Source organism: Schistocerca americana, chromosome 1 (assembly GCF_021461395.2).
Source record: "Schistocerca americana isolate TAMUIC-IGC-003095 chromosome 1, iqSchAmer2.1, whole genome shotgun sequence".
Lineage (NCBI taxonomy): Eukaryota > Metazoa > Arthropoda > Insecta > Orthoptera > Acrididae > Schistocerca > Schistocerca americana.
This window is the reverse complement of record NC_060119.1, coordinates 836038319-836061532: the sequence shown is the minus strand read 5'-3', so window position 1 is coordinate 836061532 and position 23214 is coordinate 836038319. Positions and strand designations below refer to the sequence as shown.

Here is a 23214-nt window from a genome sequence, read left to right as displayed (position 1 = left end):
CACTACAGAGTAAGAAGAGGAAGCTAAAGAGACTCCAGGAGACAAAGCGTCCTCCTCAGATTCCAGATATAACACAGCGAGCAACAGTGATGCAGAGCGATCCTCCAAGTCGGTGACATCATCGCCGATGGACTAATTCCCGAGATCGTTCAACACTTTTACCTACATCTAAACCCCGCAAAGCGTTGAGTAATGCATGGCAGAGGTGCGTTCCACTGTTGCAATTCTAAAGGCAAGTACACACCTAGCGACGAAGTCGCGCGGCAACGGATACGGGCAGTCAGGATAAACTGTATCGCGATGGCGGCTATACAAGTGACGCGTCCATGCTATCCGAGTCAGTTCTACTACAGAAATCAGAATGCGATATTCCAAGAAATTATTCTCAGTGCGTTTAATTTTTTCCTAAATAGTCTAATATTATTAAAAATGAGAATAAGAAGACATAAATATGTTACTGGAGAAGAAGTCTATTTTCGGGAGGCGTTACTGCTGCTACCCGAAAAATTTAAAAAATGGAATGGGCTTCAGAGATTTATTAAGAATGAGCCGTGCCGATTTCGATACGCTCCTGTAGGTGGCTGCAGTTCAACGTTCCGAAGTATCCACAGTGTTTAAGGAAACCATTCCAGCCTCTTATCAGGCTTATCATCACACTCTGGTTCCTCGTGAGTGGTGAATGTTTCATCAGCCTGATGTATACATTTGCAATTTCCAAACAACCTGTCGCAAGTAGCGACCCACAAACCTGCGAGGCCGTAATTACTTCGCTGAAAGAGTTTGAGAACGTAAGAAATAAAACTATTTTTGCTGATATATTTTAATAATCATTTTTTAAATACAACTTTATCAGCTACATTTATGTTTATCACTTAAATTTGTCCAACACTTGCACAGTTTGGTTATGAGTGGTCCCTCAGCTTTCGACTAGAGTTTCACACTGTTGCGACCTAGAAACAAGTGTCAAAAACAGGACGAGTCGAGTTAGCGCTATTTGCGCTGATGTTGATCAACAGACAGCAGGCATTATTACCTAAAATTGTGTGATACTCTGCACATCTGAATTCGTTATCCTTCAATAACATCCTATTTCTAAATTTAGACGAACTTAAATTTTCTAGCTGTGTTTTTGAAATTTCGATGCGGATTTTCGTAGTCATGGATGTCAATGACAAGGAAGGGCCCGAAAATCTTCAATTATTTGAAATGTTGTCTTCATAGCAGGCAAGTATTAGGTTGGTGCATCAGTTGGTAGGTTTTCTGTTTTGCATGTTGGTATTCCGGTTGCTATGGGTTTACTCACCGACTGTCGTTTTATATTTGTAGTCCTCTGTTGCCATTTGAGTTTACATACCGTCATTATGTTCTTTGGAGGTAATGAGTGGAACTGTGGACGGTAGAAAATGAGAGAGCCAAGTGCACAAATCGGAACATTTCTTTCGTTTGAATCCAATAGAGGACTGACAGCAGCAGAAGCAGCCGGACACATTTCCGCCGTGTGTGCGGATAATGCCGTTGGACACAACACTACAAGGAAATGGTATCCTCGTTTTAAGGAGAATCGTTTTGACATTGACTTTCCACGTCCAGGAATACCTTCGGGCTTTGATGAAGACCGATTAAACGCATCAAACCATTAGAGTACACGTCACGTAACTATAAAGTATTTCTGGAAGAGTGTTTTTTGCAACTAAAGCGTTGCATTCTTTCTCTGGCTACCTGCCTTTGTCGAACCGCCGATCAAATGTTGTTCATCGTGGAAACTCTTAAAGTTATTATTACTATAATCACTATGATCCATGCCTGTGTACTCGAGAATGGGGAAATCTGATGAACTGTGATCATTCCCTCATCGTGCGACATTTGCATGTCACGGGAAAGGTTCAAAAATCGAGTCTATAGGCACCGAATGCTCTGAGCTAAAATCACAATAATCGGCGGGTGGTCAGTGCACCTCTGCTTGCTTGTCACCAATTGCTTCATGAACAACACTCAGCATTCCTATTTTGTATAGCTACTGGCGGCGAGCAATGGTGTCGTTGTGCTAACAAAGAAAAGAATGGAATGGTTGAACCTTAAAAAATGCTCAAACTCCCAGTACAACGACCAGTGCGCGTCCACAAAGTATTGTATTAGGCGTTTAGTGGAATAGCTACGGTGTGGTGTACCACGAATTGCTTCCCCGGCTGCTGACATTTATTGTCAACAACTGAAGTCTTGAAGACGCAATCCAAGAACAACGACCGGGACGCCTACGTGAAGTGGCGCTACTACACTATAAGCTCTGCCCGCGTTCTGCAGATTGACAAAAAGACATTACAGAGGAGTTGGGTTGTCATTCCGTACCATCTCTTCCTCTGAGATTTTCACCTTTTCCTTTCTCTATCGAACAGCCTTCAAGGAACTTCCGTTCCAGAAGAAAATGCGTTCCGAACATGGCGCGACGAGTTCTTCGCCTCAAAACCACGTGAAATCGAAAAAAGTAACGCCAGCGTCGGCAGACTGTTGTAAATAGTGAAGGAGAATATATTTCTGGCGACTAAAGTCTCTTACGTGGCAAAAAAGTGAGTTTAACAACATTCTGCACATACCGAGTGCTCCAGAATTATCATAGGGGAACGAGAGTAGTTGTTCATCGCACCTCACACCGTAAGGCCTGGGGTGGGATCCTCTGTGACCTGGATGAATGCTGTCTACGAGACGTCTCTCACGAGGTCTACGTGGTAAGCGCAGGAAGTATCTGCTTTCACCGCTGAACACCACGGCGCTCCATTTCATCTCCCATTTCCGATTTGATCCTAGGTGGCATCACTCGAGCCGTACTCGTCGATGCTATGGCATGAGTGGAACGGGGCTAGAGCTGTGCATGCCCCATAATCCCGCTGCTAATAACCGGTTCGCAACAGTCTGGGCTCACAAGCCCTCTTATCTGTGTTGTAGCTGTACAATCTGCCACTGCCCCTATAATACGACGATCCTAGCGAGTGTGTGTGCTGCGTGGTCATCCAGAACCTCGCCTGCTGTTGCAGAATGTTCATGTGACCAACGGTACCAGTATTGATGCAGAACCGACACAGCATGTCAAGTCGTACGGCAACTCTGCGAAAGGACCATTATTGCGCACGGAAGGACGTAATTCGACCACTTTCAAACCCGCTCAGTTCGCAGTAGGAAGCACGAATGCGCCTCCCTGGCATGGTTGCCTACTTGCTCCACACATTCGCACCACACTGAGGCGTCTGGCTGTGAGGATTTCCTATTAAAGTGTAAACACAGACAGCGCTCTCGTAGCTATGACACTACGGTATCTGTCGGCGGACGACGTTGGAACTATTATCAGTATTTTACTGTCCCCCAGGTGGCATCGTCTTTCCAGATGTACTCATTTTTTTCCGGAAGTATATTTACTGAATGTTTCGGCTGTCTGTATTTCTTTTTACTAACTGCGTTGACTTACAACAACCTTACTTAATTTCACATTCCTTGCTTTAAATGTGTATCGCGATTGAAGATGATCTCTATAGTACGCATTCGCGATACAGTGTTACTTCCGTTTGAAATTTACCCCACAGCAGCCGATCGGCAAGAGCCACATACGGGCATGAGTTGTCAGCAATGGAAGGTAAACGTAAACCCCCCCCCCCCCCCAGCCCCTCGTGTCGTCATCTGGCCCCGCAGTAGCGGCGTAACTTATCCCGCTGCCCCTGCGTGTCCAAGGTCACGTAGCTCACGGCCGAATTCAGCAACGTAAATTACAATTAAGATTTTACAATATTACACTGCTGCGAGCAGGAAAACTACACTCTGAAGAAGATCTTAACATTAACTTACTTTTTCTATTCGGGTATTCGGCTATTAGTTGTTAGAAGCATTGTTGGTGTTGTTGTGGTCTTCAGTCCAGAGACTGGTTTGATGCAGCTCTCCATGCTACTCTATCCTGTGCAAGCTTCTGTATCTCCCAGTACCTACTGCAACCTACATCCTTCTGAATCTGCTTAGTGTATTCATCTCTTGGTCTCCCTCTACGATTTTTATCCTCCACGCTGCCCTCCAATACTAAATTTGTGATCCCTTGATGCCTCAGAACATGTCCTACCAACCGATCCCTTCTTCTAGTCAAGTTGTGCCATAAGCTACTCTTCTCCCCAATCCTATTCAGTACCTCCTCATTAGTTATGTGATCGACCCATATAATCTTCAACATTCTTCTGTAGCACCACATTTCGAAAGCTTCTATTCTCTTCTTGTCCAAACTGGTTATCGTCCATGTTTCACTTCCATACATGGCTACACTCCATACAAATACTTTCAGAAACGAGTTCCTGACATACTATACTGGACGTTAACAAATTTCTCTTCAGAAACGCTTTCCTTACCATTGCCAGTCTACATTTTATATCCTCTCTACTTCGACCATCATCAGTTATTTTGCTCCCCAAATAACAAAACTCCTTTACTACTTTAAGTGTCTCACTTCCTAATCTAATTCCCTCAGCATCACCCGATTTAATCTGACTACATTCCATTATCCTCGTTTTGCTTTTGTTGATGTTCATCTTATACCTTCCTTTCATGACACTGTCCATTCCGTTCAACTGCTCTTCCAAGTCCTTTGCTGTCTCTAACAGAATTACAATGCCATTGGCGAACCTCAAATTTTTTTGTTTCTTCTCCGTGGATTTTAATACCTACTCCGAATTTTTTTTAGTTTCGTTCACTGCTTGGTTAGATCGATGGTGTTATAAAATACGGCCGAGAACCGCGGGCCCACGAATGCCTGGTTCGGACCGCAGTTTGACGACCACTGATCTAGACCACGCTTTCAACGGCCATAACCGTATGTGTTTGAAACAGTTTTATTCCTACCTACGCGACAAGAATTGTGGAAGTGCTGCTGCGTATTTATACACACAACTATTCTCCTTTTCTTCTGATTCTGCGTTTCCTGCGTCTGACACAGCGGCTTCAGGGATCAGAACATCAGAGAACGCAAGCTGCTGGCCTGCAGCGGTAAGCGATTGTGGCTGAGACTGCAAAGTGTGGGGATGGTAGGAGAGGAGAAAGAGGGGATGGTAGGAGAGGAGAAAGAGAGGAGGGAGGAGAGGAGAGCGATTCGTGGGCAGGCGAGACGAGTCAGCGTGTTCACCTGCAGCGGAACGTGGCAACGCCGCCGGCAACCAACCTGCAGCAGCACAGCAAAGCACGGGCTTCTGGTTGCAACGGCGCGTGTTTTTCACCACGTGTGTGCGGGCGCCGGCGCCCGTCCGCCGCGCCGTGGCGGCAGCCGTGGTGTGGGGAAGGGGGGGGGGGGGGGGGGGCGAGCAGCTCTCGCAGGCGCCCTTCTCGTCCTTTCATTGTTTCGTCACAGTCCCTGTTACTAACGAATGATGATATTTTTCACGATGAAATACTTCCGATAGCTGGTAGTGCGTGCTTAAAAAGCAAGTTATTAAGACTATCAACGATTTTAAAAAATTCTATCATATCTGCCTTCGGTTCATCGTCATCAGCCAATTCAATCATTAAATGATGTGGCCTCATCGAGTCGTGGATTCAGGTAGGCTTTCAGCAGTCTTCTCCAAGTGGGACAGTCTTGGGCAGTTCTCTGCCAGGTGTTACCAGCGATCTTCTTGATGTCTTTGACCCATCTGTCTGGTGGTCTTCCTCTAGGCCTCCGGTGCTCTCTCTGACTCCACTCCAGCACTAGCTTCGTCCATCTGTTGTCTTTTCTTCTTGCGACGTGGCCAGCCCACTGCCATTTCATTTCAAGGAACCTACTCTCTCTAAGATGTCATTAACCTTCGTCACAGACCGGATGTCATCTGCCCTTTTCCTATCCTTTCTTGTATAGCCCAGCATTGATCTCTCCATAGCTCTCTGTGCTGTCCTAAGTTTCCCTTTTATAAATGAGTTCAGTGTCCATGTCTCGCAGCCATGCGTCATCACAGGAAGAATGCATTGATCAAATACTGCTTTCTTCAGATTTACTGGCATTTTTGATCTGAATATTTTGAATTCTTCCCAAATGCTTGCCAGCCAAGCTTGATGTGTCGATAAATTTCTGGCCTTATGTCTCCCTTCATATTTATAATCTGACCAAGGTAGACATATTCAATGACCTCTTCTAGTAGACTGTCCTGGACTTTCACATCTCCATCTGGGACCCATTTGTTGGACATTACTTTTGTCTTGGACAGGTTCGTGGTCAAGCCAACCAGCTGACATTCCGATGCAATATCTGTAGCTAAGCTTTGGAGCTCTGCGAAGTCTTTGGCCAGTAAGGCAATGTCATCATCAAATCTCAAGTTGGTAAGCCTTCTTCCATTAATTCTAATTCCCTTACCTTCCCAGCTCAGCTTTGAGATAGCCATTTCCAATACAGCAAAAGAGAATTATCAGATATATGTGCAAACCGACGGCAGTGATATGTACAAACCGACGGACAGAGAGAAAGGGTGAGAAAGCGTTTCAATAAATTAAGATTTAATTGAAATTCAAAAAACGTCACGTTGTCGCTCCAGTTATTAAAAAAATTGATAATGACAGAAGTGCGAAAAATTCGTACTTAAGTAAATAAATACACAAAATTTCATAATATTTCTTTTTTAGGAACATTTTTACTTACCTCTCGATGAAATAAGACACGTAATTATCTCTAAAAATCTTCATGTATAATCGAAAGGGCTGAACAAGTAAAAAAATTCACTATCTGGAGACTGTGTGGTTACATTCATATGAGACGTAATCGTCAGAGACTTATCAATTGGTTGTTTCGCTATGGACTGAAACGGACGAGCCCTAGCGTTTTGTGCAAACTGATGGCACGTCAGTAGCTGAGTCAGCGCAAAAAGCTCGCCGTCAGTATCAAAGAATTTCATATTTGATGAAGGTGATTACGAAGGTTTCGGGTACAGATGGTAGCAGATGCATGTTGGTATGAAAAAGTGTTTCCGCCCGGAATCGAACCGGGGACCTTCTGCGTGTTAGGCAGACGTGATAACCGCTACACCGCGGAAACTGCTTCTGTGCATATTACTTCACAGACAACTTGTCATGAGGTTGCCATCGTAAATTAAAAATTCAATAAATGCGATACTTGCATAACGAAGGTGCATGCTGCAGATCCACACATGACGTGGCTCACTGGAGTAGAATACGACATAGGCAGGAAAATACTGTTTCCGCCCGGGATCGAACCGTGGACCTTCTGCGTGTGAAGCAGACGTGAAAACCGCTACACTACTGAAACGACGGACGGGGTGAGTCCATCCTTGTTCACTCGAAATTGCCTCAACCTTTCTCTCGTCCGCGCTTGCACACACGATAGTTCTTTTGACAGCCTGAAACCCATCACAGCCGAGGGTTCAAGAAGTCTTCGGTGTGCTCCAGAGAGTGTCTTCCGTAGCACCCCGAACGAGATAGCGGCGTTTCGCGCAGTCGTTATTGCAAGTCATATCAGAAAAAGCAATAACTTTCTTAGCAGCAGGACTCCTGCACCTGCTCCCCTACACTCTATGCTGAGTATGGGTCAATTTTTTATACTGTACCTAGAGAGTGAGTGGAAAACATTCATATAGCTGACGTGGCCGATGAGACTGTTTCACTTGCTTGTTTCATTTCGCTAAAAAGGTTGTTAAAACGAATCGGTTGACCCATCACTATCTCTAGCTACACGCGTATAGCAACTCACACTCTTAGTGTACTGCACCTCTAACGCTTCCGAAATGTACTGCGTCCTTGCCCCCCCCCCCCTCTTCGTAAAAGTTGTACGTATAACTCAATGAAGCGAGTTGTAGGCATGGTCTGAACTATAAATAACTTCACTATTAACTCGATACAACCAAGAGTCATTTCAAAATATTGTGCGTGGGTACCTCACAGCGGACACAAAGTCGCGCGAAATTCATCAGTGACGAGTGAGTGTGCTTACAAAATGTTAAAACACAAGGGGCCGATTGTGTGAAAAATACGTAAGGAGTGACACGACATGGATTCGAGGCATCTGCCCCAAATAAGCAGCAGTACCGTGCTGAAATTAAATATTCCATTCTTGATATGCATAATGTAAATTTAGCCAGAAATGTCTCAATTCAATATTAAGTATAATGCCAGGAGGTACTAAATTTCAAAATCCCACAACTTATCACTCACAAACCACGTTCTCGTGGTAAACAAAGAAACTAATGCAAAACCATCCGTATATAAGATGCAATTTTGAAATACGCTAGATATGACGAGTGAACACATGTGATCAATTGAACATGACTTCAGAGGAGGATACACTTTAATGCCCAATCGACGAAGATAACATTAGAGGAGGAACACAAGCTCGAACTGGGGTAAAGTCGGAAAGAAAATCGATCTTTTGTTTTCTAATGTATCACTAGCCCTTAGGGACTCACGGAAATTTTCGGAATCCTAAACTTGGATTTCGCACGAGGATATGAACCACTGATTTCCAGAATCGAACATTCAATTTTCCTTATCATATAATAATAATAATAATAATAATAATAATAATAATAATAACTTTAAGAGTTTCCACGATGAACAAAACTTGATCAGCGGTTCGACAAAGGCAGGTAGCCAGAGAAAGAATGCAACGCTTTAGTTGCAAAAAACACTCTTCCAGAAATACTTTATAGTTACGTGACGTGTACTCTAATGGTTTCAAACGAGAATAATAATAATAATAATAATAATAATAATAATAATAATAATAATAATAATAGTAAAGCAAAATTGAACACAGAGTAGCTGGTACACACTCAACCGCGACGTTTATGTAAGCAGCGCTCCTCAAGAACATACACTCCTGGAAATTGAAATAAGAACACCGTGAATTCATTGTCCCAGGAAGGGGAAACTTTATTGACACATTCCTGGGGTCAGATACATCACATGATCACACTGACAGAACCACAGGCACATAGACACAGGCAACAGAGCATGCACAATGTCGGCACTAGTACAGTGTATATCCACCTTTCGCAGCAATGCAGGCTGCTATTCTCCCATGGAGACGATCGTAGAGATGCTGGATGTAGTCCTGTGGAACGGCTTGCCATGCCGTTTCCACCTGGCGCCTCAGTTGGACCAGCGTTCGTGCTGGACGTGCAGACCGCGTGAGACGACGCTTCATCCAGTCCCAAACATGCTCAATGGGGGACAGATCCGGAGATCTTGCTGGCCAGGGTAGTTGACTTACACCTTCTAGAGCACGTTGGGTGGCACGGGATACATGCGGACGTGCATTGTCCTGTTGGAACAGCACGATCCCTTGCCGGTCTAGGAATGGTAGAACGATGGGTTCGATGACGGTTTGGATGTACCGTGCACTATTCAGTGTCCCCTCGACGATCACCAGTGGTGTACGGCCAGTGTAGGAGATCGCTCCCCACACCATGATGCCGGGTGTTCGCCCTGTGTGCCTCGGTCGTATGCAGTCCTGATTGTGGCGCTCACCTGCACGGCGCCAAACACGCATACGACCATCATTGGCACCAAGGCAGAAGCGACTCTCATCGCTAAAGACGGCACGTCTCCATTCGTCCCTCCATTCACGCCTGTCGCGACACCACTGGAGGCGGGCTGCACGATGTTGGGGCGTGAGCGGAAGACGGCCTAACGGTGTGCGGGACCGTAGCCCAGCTTCATGGAGACGGTTGCGAATGGTCCTCGCCGATACCCCAGGAGCAACAGTGTCCCTAATTTGCTGGGAAGTGGCGGTGCGGTCCCCTACGGCACTGCGTAGGATCCTACGGTCTTGGCGTGCATCCGTGCGTCGCTGCGGTCCGGTCCCAGGTCGACGGGCACGTGCACCTTCCGCCGACCACTGGCGACAACATCGATGTACTGTGGAGACCTCACGCCCCACGTGTTGAGCAATTCGGCGGTACGTCCACCCGGCCTCCCGCATGCCCACTATACGCCCTCGCTCAAAGTCCGTCAACTGCACATACGGTTCACGTCCACGCTGTCGCGGCATGCTACCAGTGTTAAAGACTGCGATGGAGCTCCGTATGCCACGGCAAACTGGCTGACACTGCGGCGGTGCACAAATGCTGCGCAGCTAGCGCCATTCGACGGCCAACACCGCGGTTCCTGGTGTGTCCGCTGTGCCGTGCGTGTGATCATTGCTTGTACAGCCCTCTCGCAGTGTTCGGAGCAAGTATGGTGGGTCTGACACACCGGTCTCAATGTGTTCTTTTTTCCATTTCCAGGAGTGTAAAACTAAATAAAAAAAAGAATATTACAACTCCGTCACGAAATAAAATTGTCTATTTCTATTAGAAACAGTGAATTTGAACATGATTGCAGGGAAAAGCATGGCGTGAAGTTAACGAAAAATACACAGAATATACGTTCATCCACACGTGACGTAAGACACACACTTGACTCTTCGCAACAGGTCGGAAGAAGTCAACAACAAACCACCCCCACTAAGACCTTGCCATGAATACCGGGTCAGGATTCCTGCATCTACTCCTTTACGCTCTATGCTGAGTATGGGTAATTTTTTTATGCTTACCCAAAATCTCAGTTATTTTACCTTTAGCTAAATATGCAACGTAAACATCCGCGGAATACAGATATTCACAGTGGCATTAATAATTTCTACTGCCTTATCAATAAAATGAAGCTACACGAAAAACAAATGATTTTATGAAAGCAGGAACAAGGCGAAACAGGAGACCATGACTACTTGAACTGATGCTTGCGCACGAAGTCCGATTATAAAATCACGCAACAGTTAACAGATTTTATGTGACAGTTCGACAACCGGGTTGCAACACTTCTGAATCACTTCAGAAAGCATGTAGTGCCGCTTCAAATAATCTACAATGTCGCGTAAGGTTTCTCCTCCCCCTCCAACAGCTCTGCATCTACAAGAAAAATTTCCTCGAACTGGCACTTTTCCAGTGCGGAATACGTAGTTTCCACCTGTCAAAGTAAAGAAACTCTGAATCCCTCAACATTCTAAGTTGGCTCACTAATTAGACGGGCATTATAAGGACACATACATGCTCATTCCTACGTTTTCTATACTGTCTGCCACAGTAGTTGCCGTGATTCCAGGGGCATCGTTAACGCTTTTCTCACTGAAGTACGCTTTTCTCACTGAAGTACATCTGTATGGGACAACACCTTCAGCATTTTTGCCTTTATAGCTTTTGCTCCGACAACTGAGAAGCACCCACTGTTGCAGCACTGGGCGTGGCTATAAAGGTCTTCAAGTCGTTTTGTTGAACGGATCCCTTTCTCCAAAGGTCGTCGTTCCACGTTAGGAGTAACTTTGTCATAAAAGAAACACAGCCAGACGTACAGTGTACTGTATTTGGAATTTACCTTTTTCCAAAAAGGCTCTACTTTTACAGTTTTAAATGTAATTATGAATAAGTTCTTACAAGAACATTTTCTCTATCAGGTAAAGTGGCAATTCAAAACAAAGTACTTATGAAATAATTCGTCACGGAAGGTATATCGGACGTTAAATCAGTTTCTCGGGCATCTCACGCCATTAACCAAGAACTCAATTCTTGCACCGACGTCGTTAAATAGTTTACCATCTTCGAGAAAATGACAAATCTAAAAGTAACATTACTCAAGCTATAATTAACGATGTCTCATAACGAAAAACAGGGTCGGGTGGGAGAGAGGAGAGAGAGCCAACAAGTGCACCATGAAACGTGTCATTTTTCCATACGCGATCCGTCAACTCCCAATCTAAAGCATATTGCTTGCCATACACTAATTACATCGAAATCACGTTGATGTTACATGAAGAAACTGATATTTTTAGATGCCAGATCTAATCCTGTGTTCATCATAAAAAATTTCCATACACAATTTTAAAACTGTATACTGCTTATTAGCACACACCATGTACCAGATGACAAAAAATACCACCGTACTTTTTTCTGATAAACAGTGACGACCGAAATAAAGCAGTTCGCTGAGGCGACACAAATTGATCAACTAAGTGCTTTATCACAGCGGAGAAGGGCGCAGCTGTTGCAGAATGAGGCCCATGAGACCTCTATAGAAAAATGGATTATGTGGCCACTGCTCTCGACAACATCGGTGGATTAGAAAATGGCACATCCAAATGATTGAGCGGTTACGTACGCACTGGTGAGAAGTTAATACGTACTTGCTGATAACAGGAATCGCGATTCTGTCGCACATGGACGGTCCTGTTTATAATGAAATGTACAGGATACGAAACAGAGTTCGTTGCGTGCGTATCACGTGATGATTTCTATGATACATCCAGAATTAATAAGATGCGGGTGATGCACCTGCTATATAGCAACTAAATTTCAATAACAATGTGCGTAGTAATACGTTGCCACAAATCGATGGGGCAGTAGTGAAACGTAATTACTTCGACGGCCAGTTTCCCCTACTGAAAAATATGAAAGCGGGAGAGATTGAAATTACTGCACACACCAGCGGCGCTTTACCAGTAACCACGTGTCGCTGTGCTTGACGCAAACAGGCGGAAGAAATTGGAAACAAGGATACGTGATTCATTCTGCGAAAGCGCTATCGTGGCAGGAAACCAACACTTCCCGTTGTTCCGCCAAGCCTTTTGCGTTCATTGTTACCGTTTCGGATCAAAGGCCGTTCTGCAAGTAGTGCTACTTCCAGAATGAGAAGTCACTCTGCAGCGGAGTGTGCGCTGATATGAAACTTCATCATACAAATTTCCATACATAATTTTAAAACTGTGTACTGCTTATTAGCACACACCATGTACCATGTACGAGACGAGATACCGGCAGAAGTAAAGCTGTGAGTACCGGGCGTGAGTCGTGCTTCGGTAGCTCAGATGGTAGAGCACTTGCCCGCGAAAGGCAAAGGTCCCGAGTTCGAGTCTCGGTCGGGCACACAGTTTTAATCTGCCAGGAAATTTCATAGTGCTACTTGCTTAACATAAAACTAAATGTTATATTCAGTGCTTTATTGTACTCAGTGCGCGTAACTGGTGAATGATATGAGTCTCCACAGACTTGACAGTGTCTTGTCTTTGCGTTTTATTATTACTACCGCTACAGTTTGTGTGTCGAGCTCTGGCTTCTAATATATTATCAAAGCAGGGCTCCTATAATCGCGCAAATGATCGTTGTCGAAGATTACTTTTCAGCATTTAAATCACAGTGAAACCTCAACTGTTTTGAAATATTGTTAGAGATCAAAAGCAAAACGAGGATAATGGAATGTAGTCGAATTAAGTCGGGTGATGCTGAAGGAATTAGATTAGGAAATTAGACACAAAGTAGTGAATGCTGAAGGTTAGATGGGTAGATCATATAACTAATGAGGAGGTACTGAATAGGATTGGGGAGAAGTTTGTGGCACAACTTGACTAGAAGAAGGGATCGGTTGGTAGGACATGTTGTGAGACATCGAGGGTTCACCAGCTTAGTAGTGGAGGGCAGCGTGGAGGGTAAAAAATGATAGAGGGAGACCAAGAGATGAATACACTAAGCAGATTCAGAAGGATGTAAGTTGCAGTGGGCACTGGGAGATGATGAAGCTTGCACAGGATAGAGTAGCATGGAGAGCTGCATCAAACCGGTCTCAGGACTGAAGACCACAACAACAACTGTTACAGGATGCAGATTAACCGAGAAGAATTGTTCAGTGTTCAGAAAGGTCTCCGATTTTCACGTAGACCCACTGTAAGGTCATCAACTGTTTACAACCATAAAAACATGGCAATTAGTAAAAATTCTCGTGTTTTATTACTCATAATTCCTGCAGCCGGCTTACTCATAATTCGTGCTGCCGGTTGCAGTACTTAGTCTTGAACAATGTAATAAGCTTAGCTGTAGCTCGTATGACGACAGTTTTTTCCTTCGTGCACTGCACACAGCGAGCACAGTGAGAATCCGAATGTCCTAAATACAGGAGAGAGTAAAAGTCTTGTTGAAAAAACCTTATTTCACTATGAGAACTGGAGCACAGGATTGGTGTACGTGACTAGAAAAATGTGCATACAGTAAATAACCGCCGTAACGATACAATTGATGAAGTAACATCTCTACACAACTGCAGATTTATGTTCTGCACGGAAATATAAAGAAGTAATGTTGACGACCAAAATCGGAGTGGTAGTTCCAAAATACCATCACGAACGTTTCGCAGTTTTCCTAAATAATTGTAAAAGACTGTCCGGAGGATAACTCGAAGAAAATGAAGTCATAGTCTTCATCCTGCTGAAAATGCACTGCTCAGCTTGAAATGCGATCAGTGCAGAAGGAATGCTTTAAATCCCAACGCGCGGCAACCCAAAGCGACATTCTGCAGCATCGGTGATTTGTGACGTCAATGAGCAGAAGCTGGGCGTTTGTGGCACTGCAGCCCGGGCAGAGGTCGCAGCTTCCGAATGGGATGGAGCAGCTTGGTGGAGGGGGTTACGGTACGGGCCATGGCGGTGTGGTGGGGAGGGAGGGGGAGGACACGCGCCCGTTGCGTAAGCGGTGGGGTGAGGCGTGGCGAGCCGAGCCGAGCCGATGATAAATAAATGAAGGCCTGGTGGCGGTCCGAACCGCGCTGCGCGGAGCCGCGTATTTACAGAGGATGTCCCCATTCCCCAGGGGCGACAGCAAATATAACTCCGGGCTGCTAGCCCGCTCCTGCGCATTCCATGCGCACGCTTTCCGCAGTTCTATCATCGACAGCGGGAGCAGTCAGGTATAGGCTTAGAAACGATTCAGTACTAACGAGGAGAGATCCTTAGCATTGGGATCGACTCTATACGGTGATGTAGGGTAAGGTCCCAGGTACTTTGCCTGGTGGGCCCTTCTTTGCGAGTAATCCAAGAAGAAAAAAATCGGAATTTCGCGTGATGCTCTACAGCTTTGAAAGGGGATGTTTAACTGTCTGGTTGTGCAACATAATGGTCAAGGTACAGGCTTCGTACGCCAAAGGTTGTGGGCTCGTTATTTCGTCAAGCGCCTTGAAATTTCTTATTTTTAAATCTTTATCGAAATAACTGATTGTTATTTTTGTTGAATTAATTGGTGTAAATAATTTTTATTTCCATTGCTTTGTCACGTCATTTTAATCATCGTATTAATTTTTTCAATTGCTCTCACTTTTCTTCCTATTATTCTTCCTCCACTTACAATCTTTGTTCATATGATTTAAATTATTTTTATGTATTAACTTCTATTTAATTTTTCAGATTTATCATTCTACATTTTTGTCCATGTTACAGCATTTATTATTTCTGTTCCTCATTTTGCTCGAGTTTCGTGTTATTTATAATTCCTTCTTTTGTTCTAATCTTCGTCTGCGTTGCTTTCTCCATAGTGCAGTAAGAAGTTACGTTTTAAATGTTTGTATGATATTTGCCATCCCAAAAATGTACATCATTTAAGAAAAAATACGTTTTTGACACCGTTGCAGTCAATATAAATAGATTCCCTCGCCTTTCGTTGCTAACCGACACACTGGTAGTTTCAAATATTAAAACATTATGATAAATAAAAAGAATTAAATTCACATGCGCGAAGACACCAAGTGGAATGATAGGAAAAATGAGAGCTATTTGAAAAGCTAATACAGCGATTAAAATGTGATAGAGCAATAGAAATAAAAACATTACATATAACCCATATAAAAAATAACGCCCAAAGTCATTTCGATAAAGATGTGAAAATGATTTTCAAAGCACCTCACAAGATTCGAACCCACAACCTTCTGAACATGAGGCCTGTGCATAAACCGTTACACTAACACAGCCAGTCCGTTGCACATCCATTTTAAAAGCTTTAGAGTATCACGCGAAACAAACATTTTTCCGTCGATTTCTCGCAAAAAAGGGTACACCATGGTGAATAGCTGGGACCTTTACCTACATCACAGTACAGATGACTACAAGAAGTCAGTTCTACTGCTGAGGATCTCTCCTTGTAAGCTACAGTGGCAACAGGTCTTACATTTACTAGCCGACAAGGCAAACCTCAAGTGCTAGCAAGACGGACGGCACTTCCTTGGTTACGACCGAAAAATAATGGTGAGCAACAGGGTAAGCTGAGGTACTGTCACAGATGGATTGCAGATGTGTGTACAGCGTCTAGTGACATTTAAAGGACTATTGGCGCTCTTTCCGACATCACAATCACTCCGTTTTTCAAAGTACACTGTCCAGTCACATGAATGTGACCACCTGTCAGAAGGCTGAATAACAATATTTTGCAGTGCAGACCGCTGCCAAGCGAGCAGGAAGGGGGTCAGTGAGGTTCTGGGAGGTAACGCAGGGACGTGGAGGTATCCCGGCTCCAGTACTGTTGCCAGCTGCGCTTGGTCCATCGGTTGAGAATCTATGACGCGAACAGTCCGGTCTAGGTGGTGTCGCGGATTCTCGACTGCGTTTAAATCCGAGGAGTTTGGTGGTCGCGGTAAAACTCATCCTGATGCTTTGCAAACAACGCCAGTATATTGCCAGCTGTGTGACGCGTTGCATTGTGCTGCTGGTAGATGCCACCGTTCCGAGGAACAACGTACTGGAGACGATATAGATGCACACTTGTGTTGATTCAGTGTGCCTTTCAGAAAGAGTAGATGATCCAGGGAATGCCACGGAAACATTCCCCAGACGGTCCATCCTCCTGCCTAGACAATGACGATTGTTGCAGGGCCATAAAGGCCAACTGCCATCAGTACAATGGAGCGTAAGATGTTATTCAGGTGAAAAGACCACCTGTCGCCATTCAGTGACGTCCATTTGCGGCATCTGCGTGCAAATTCCAGCCTTCGTCGCCGATGAACAGCAGTCAGCTTGGATGCGTGAACCAAGCACCTGCTGGAGAAGCCCACAGCCAGCAACTTTCGCTGGACGGTCGTTGAGGGTCTACTGTTGGTAGCCTCCAATTCATCTTGCGGTCAGTTGCTCAGCACTTGACGTCTATTCTTCCGTTCGCATCTCCGCAGCCGTCTTCTACTCTTGTGGCCAATGCTGCGCCACAGTTGCCTCGGCGGTGGTTTTGGTTGGCGCTATTTTGCCATGCACGGTAAGTTTTAGTCACAGCGGCACGCGAACGGCTGCGCTGTTTTCCACGTCCCCCCCTGCACGCTTTATATACCCTCCACTGCTAGAATATAGGCGGTTATCACATTAATGTAACTGGGCCGTGTATATTCCTTATACAATTTGGGAGACCTGAAGTCTCATTTAAATGTCTTAGTAGGCGTTTGAAATCCGAAGCCTATTTTTTTCTTAAAAACATTTTCTCTTACGTGTTCTTTGCAACTAAGTTGCTTGTTTCACACAAGTCACTCGTATTAACAGAGAAAGATTTAGGTAAAATAATTATCCTCAGAGTTTCTTTTCTAAGCTTAAAGTTAGCTCTGTGCGACAGAGCAGAATTAACATCTCCATATACTGATAATAGTTCACTGCTTCAAAATGTCCGTGGGGCACTTCGCATGTATCAGGAACGACATTCGCCGTATGGGCTTTGTTGGAGACTGCACTGTGTTCTGTTTAACTGCAAATGGTTTCACCACAGCAGCACGAAAAAAATAAATAAATGTGATACTACTGCTGTTGCAAATTAGCGAAAGCGGACAGGAATTGAGGATAACACAGTAAGGAAATAGACTATGTGAAGGATCCGGTAGAAAGAAGTGCTAACTCACAAGATCGTATTTTGAGTAATTGCTTGTTACAAGTTTTAGTAAATTCGAAGACATAAATATAAATGGAATACACTAGAACAATTATATAGTAGTACGGCTTTCTAGGGTTCAATTGTAGCTGTTACCAGTATGTTGTGGATTCAACATCAAAATAAGTAACACGATCACATTAATCCTGGCTAGACTGATGGTTAACGCTTTTTTCCGCCGACCACTTCATACAGGCGAGCGAGGCGGTACTATTAGCAAAACACTATTACTGAAACGCACGACAGTCTCTCGTGTCCTAATGCGTAATACCAGTTTCCTTTACTTAAAAAAGTAATGTGCTGTTTGCGCGTTTCGCAAACTGTTGGTCTTTCTGTACAGACTTGAAGGGTATAGAGAAAATAATAGAAATTTTTGAACTCTGAAGGCTCTACATAGTCTCCGATGTAAGTACAGGATGACAATCACTGAACTATATTAAATAAAATCGTCATAACTTCTGAACAGTTTGTGTTACGACGTTCAGATTGCACGGGGGCTGCGGGGCGCCTTGTTGTTGTCCGCATTTTCATTTGGATGGGTTCGTCAATAAGCAATTGGGGGGTGGGGGGACTGATAACCCGCATTTCGCGATCGAGATGTCTCATCACCCCTCAGCTGCTGACTGTGTAGTGTGTGGTGTCCAGAATAATCGGTGCGGTATTCCTTGACGGCACGGTGGCCACCGGCGGTACGTGAACGTTTTGGAGGATGATTTCAGCCCCATCACCCAAAGTGACCCAGATTTTGATAAGATGTAGTTCATGAAGACGGAGCTCGGCCCCATCGAAGCAGCAGAGTTTTTGATGTCATGGAGGAGCATTTTGGGGACTGCATTCTTGCTCTGGGGTACCCAGAGGCCACTGGCACTTGTCTCGATTGGCGCTGTATTTTCCAGATCTGAACACATGCGACTCCTTTTTTTGGGACTATATTAAAAACAAGATGTACATCAATAACCCCAAAACCGTTGCTGAGCTGAAAACAGCCATTCAGGGGGTCAATGGCAGCATAGATGTTCGGAGACATTAGCGGGTCATGCACAATTTCGCTATTCGTCTGCGCCACATCATCGCTAATGACAGCAGGCATATCGAACATATCATAATTTAAACCTGACTAACTGCAGTGAAATTTACATGTTGAATTAAGTGTGTGCACGCGGTAGTTTGTAATTCAATAACTATCACCCCATGCGCATGCACTTGATTTCATCTTCCTCCTTGTTTCATTTCCAGTCTCACAGTAACGACATACAGACAACGCCACTTCACACATATTGTCACTGCTGTCCACTACATTAGATGCAGTGTAGTCGTAATCAACAAAGCTCACAAAAAGACAATACGAAACCACCTGCGTCAATAAAGATAGTACATGTGGTCTTTTAGAGAAGCAACGATAACAGCAGGCGCTACACAATAATGAATAATAAAAAGATATAAAACAATCAGAAAAATAGGTGATGAAGACTTGTCATGCATTGTAAATTGCATAAAGGGGAATCAATGTGTTCCAAAACCTAGAAAAATTGTGGAAAGCCGAGTCGCAAGATCCACTGAAGGCACGAGCGTATACGTCACAGAAAGCCGCAGTAGTGGCCAACAGGAATATTCCGCAACGATCATGCCGCGTTCGCAGTTGAAATGGTGAAGGGTAAAACTCTGCTTTTGGAATAGAATCTGATTTTTCTAACAACCAACATTTGCAGACCATACTGCCTTATCCAACTTTGCGTTTAACATGGTATACAGCTTGCCACAAAGTGAGAATGAATGTTCCACTACGATAGTGATGTGCCAGAAAGTCGGTTCAGCGACAAGGACAAGCAAGTCATGGAATAAGCTTCAGAAACTTAATTATAAAGTAGGACGAAGCATTTCAGCAGGCCGCCTTCGCAATAATGGGTAGGTCGGTGGTGATTCTTTTGCGAGCCATTAAAGGTAAACGTATAACTAATAACAGGCTAATGAAGAGTTTTACGCTGTACATCAGAACGAGATTTTTTTTCGATGGGTAACATGATGATCACGACGGTCTTCCTTTACGGACATAATGTGCGGTACAATATGGTATTTTACAGCACTCGTATCGACTTCTACGTGCCTACTCTGCAGATCACACTTAACTGCCTGGCACATGGTTCATCGAACCACCTTCATAATAATTTTCTGTTATTTCATTCTCGGACAGCACGCGGACAAAACGAACACCTATAGACTGAACTGAGTACTGCTTAATATCACATTTAGACAGAGTCGGCACACAAGTTTAAATTTTTCCCAGCATACTGTTAGATGCCGTTACTACATTTATCAAGATGTTTGAACTACTGTGATACGAAACTTCTCTGAATTCTTTCTGCATGCAAGGGCACTAAAACATCTGACAAAATTAGTACGTGGACAACCACGTAACGATCACTTTCCTGCCGCTGATTTCGATAAGACACGTGTGCACCAGGAACTTAAAAGTGAGGTCTTGTAAGATATGCTGTCGCGTTTCTTCTCAACCATCTCCTCTTACCTTCGCAAACGACAGCTTAACGACTCCCCACTAAGACCCACACAGGGACGAAGATCCATTGGTCTTCCCTCGGCATTTCCTTTTTTACTTGTGACTACATGTAAATCTGCTATTAGCATATATTTGATCATGTGTACATGACGCTCTATACTGAGTATGTGGTCGAACAAGGTCTATGGTGACTACACAATTAAATTCAAACATCGGACTGCCTGAACGGAAACACGACGACTTTTAATCAATGTTTGATGGCAGTGGACCCAAGTCTAAGAAACACTAGTAAATTGCCATTTTCCGCCGAAAGGGAGTGTTCTGATATGCCTCTTGACCTACCTCATTTTGAACCATTAGCTTTTATTATCTTCGTGGTATTTGCAATTTAAAGTAGTCCTGGAAACACTTATTAAGACTGATTTATAAGTAGCAGAGCCCAGAATTGATCTCCGTCTGATGATAAACGTTTGATTGTCAATTTGAGGTGCAGTACGCCGCATAATTCGCCTCGAAGGTCGGTCTCAGCTAAAAATGGTTGGAGTTTAGGGACGTGGCCGCGAGTGCGATTTCGCAGGACGCTACGGCATCTCCGAGAACGAGCCGGAGAAACGTTCCAACAGTTCAAATGAAAATACTGTTACATGTGGGAGACCATTTATTTGGCTATAATTTCTCTTCTCAAACTTAAGAGTACAACAGAATTCGTCCTTTGTAATACGTGTAACGTCATTAGTGTGTGAGAATGGTGGACTAAATGGCAACGGATTATTCGCGTCGGAAAGATTTGATAGCGAAGAACTGAGGGGATACTTGCTGATGGAGACATTTTGTCGTCTGAGCGTTGGGCACATTCTAAGCTGTGATGTATGCGAGCGGGGGCCACTTGAGGGCCAGGAACTCACTTCACACGCGTTGACAATGGTCGCTCATGCATATGCGAACGCGACGTTCATCGTCTCTTCGCCGAACGGTGTGCAAAGGGTCGCGGCAAGTTACGAAACGCCGATGCCTGAGTCGTCTCCTCTATACGCTGCACCAGACTTCCCAGACAAGTGCGCCGCTTATGTGTCACAAGAATCCGTCCCACACATCACGCTGCTACCCCATATACAAACATGGAATACTTGCAAGTGTCGATTGTTACTATTTACTTTAGTGAATGGGGCTTAGGATGTTATCAATAATTACTCCGAATGTTGTTTCGCAGTTGCAACAACAATTAAGCGAATGAATGCTGAAAAAAAAAAAAAAAAAAAAAAAAAAAAAAAAAAAAAAAAAAAAAAAAACTGAGTTCGTTAAGCTGAAATGCGCCTTTACGGAGGAATTTTAAAAACAGAGACATTTCACGCATTTCCCCGATTGAATCTTTTGTCCTGTGACAGAATGTACGCTGTATTTAAACCGCTGACTGAGGTGTTCCGGTCAGGTTCTCCGTCACGAAACTGTAGACAACTGAGATCAGTGCAGTCGGAAGACAAATGTCTGTTTACTGTCCGAGCCCAGTTTGCCATTTTAATCGTCAGCGAGTTTTGTTAAGACATTCAAATCAGCCCAAGTAGTCTCTTAACAATAATCTTTTTAATAAATTTCCTATTTAATAAAATCTATAATTTTCACAAAATTTACGATAACCGTTAAAAAATGACAATTACCTCTGGTAGGGGTTTCGTAATTTATGCTAAATAAACTGGGGATCATAGACGTTACTTGTCGTGAAACGATGTCTAAAAGCGACGTACTAGCTAGTACACGTCCGCCATTATTATATATTGAGCTGTATTCTTGCGTGTTCTCTCATGATGCGAACCTAAATCGGTCGTGCTACTTGTGCGATTAAATGATGACGGCAAGCTAGATCAGTAATATGCATTGGCATACTGTATCTGTCCAGTAAATAAAAGAAATAAAAGTGATTTCTTAAGAAGTGCCTTATGATGTCTGGAAATGATCAAGAAAAGATAGGGATTTTTTTTTGGTTCCAAGAGAATAATCACACACAAACTCTCCAAGATGCTATCCATAAATCTGTAGAGTGAATTCCCGAATAAACATTTATTTCAAATGTAAATCAAATTTTCCAACGAAATATCTGAGAGACTGACCGGTCGTTGAGAGTTCTTGCACAAGTAACGGCCACAGGTAAGGCTGTAAGAATAACGATTAAATTTTGTACCGTATGTACTATAAAAGAAATTATTCAGGTAGTGAAGGAAGACGAAAATTTAATAGTCATGGGTGACTGGAATTTGAGAGTAGGAAAAGGGAGAGAAGGAAACATAGTAGGTGAATATGGATTGGGGGAGAGAAATGAAAGAGGAAGCCGCTTGGTAGAATTTTGCACAGAGCACAACTTAATCATAGCTAACACTTGGTTCAAGAATCATAAAAGAAGGTTGTATACATGGAAGAATCCTGGAGACACTAGAAGGTATCAGATAGATTATATAATGGTGAGACAGATTTAGGAACCAGATTTTAAATTGTAAAACATTTCCAGGGGCAGATGTGGACTCTGACCACAATCTACTGGTTATCAACTGTAGATTAAAACTGAAGAAACTGCAAAAAGGTGGGAATTTAAGGAGATGGGACCTGGATAAACTGACTAAACCAGTGGTTGTACAGAGTTTCAGGGAGAGCATAAGGGAACAATTGACAGGAATGGGGGAAAGAAATACAGTAGAAGAGGAATGGGTAGCTCTGAGGGATGAAGTAGTGAAGGCAGCAGAGGATCAAGTAGGTAAAAAGACGAGGGCTAGTAGAAATCCTTGGGTAACAGAAGAAATATTGAATTTAATTGATGAAAGGAGAAAAATATAAAAACGCAGTAAATGAAACAGGCAAAAAGGAATACAAACGTCTCAAAAATGAGATCGACAGGAAGTGCAAAACGGCTAAGCAGGGATGGCTAGAGGACAAATGTAAGGATGTAGAGGCTTATCTCACTAGGGGTAAGATAGATACTGCCTACAGGAAAATTAAAGAGACCTTTGGAGAAAAGAGAGCCACTTG

The 23214-nt window shown here is 43.8% G+C and overlaps 1 long non-coding RNA gene and 2 other non-coding genes across 3 annotated transcripts in view; all 3 read right to left on the bottom strand.

The window, feature by feature from the left end:
• The window catches only part of LOC124613185, a 306026-nt gene that overhangs the window by 119840 nt on the left and 162972 nt on the right, over positions 1–23214 (bottom strand). The gene's annotated exons all lie outside the window — the stretch shown is intronic.
• Trnav-aac lies at positions 6946–7018 on the bottom strand. The gene has a single exon. It is a non-coding gene; the product is annotated as a tRNA-Val (tRNA).
• Positions 7177–7249, bottom strand: Trnav-cac. The gene has a single exon. It is a non-coding gene; the product is annotated as a tRNA-Val (tRNA).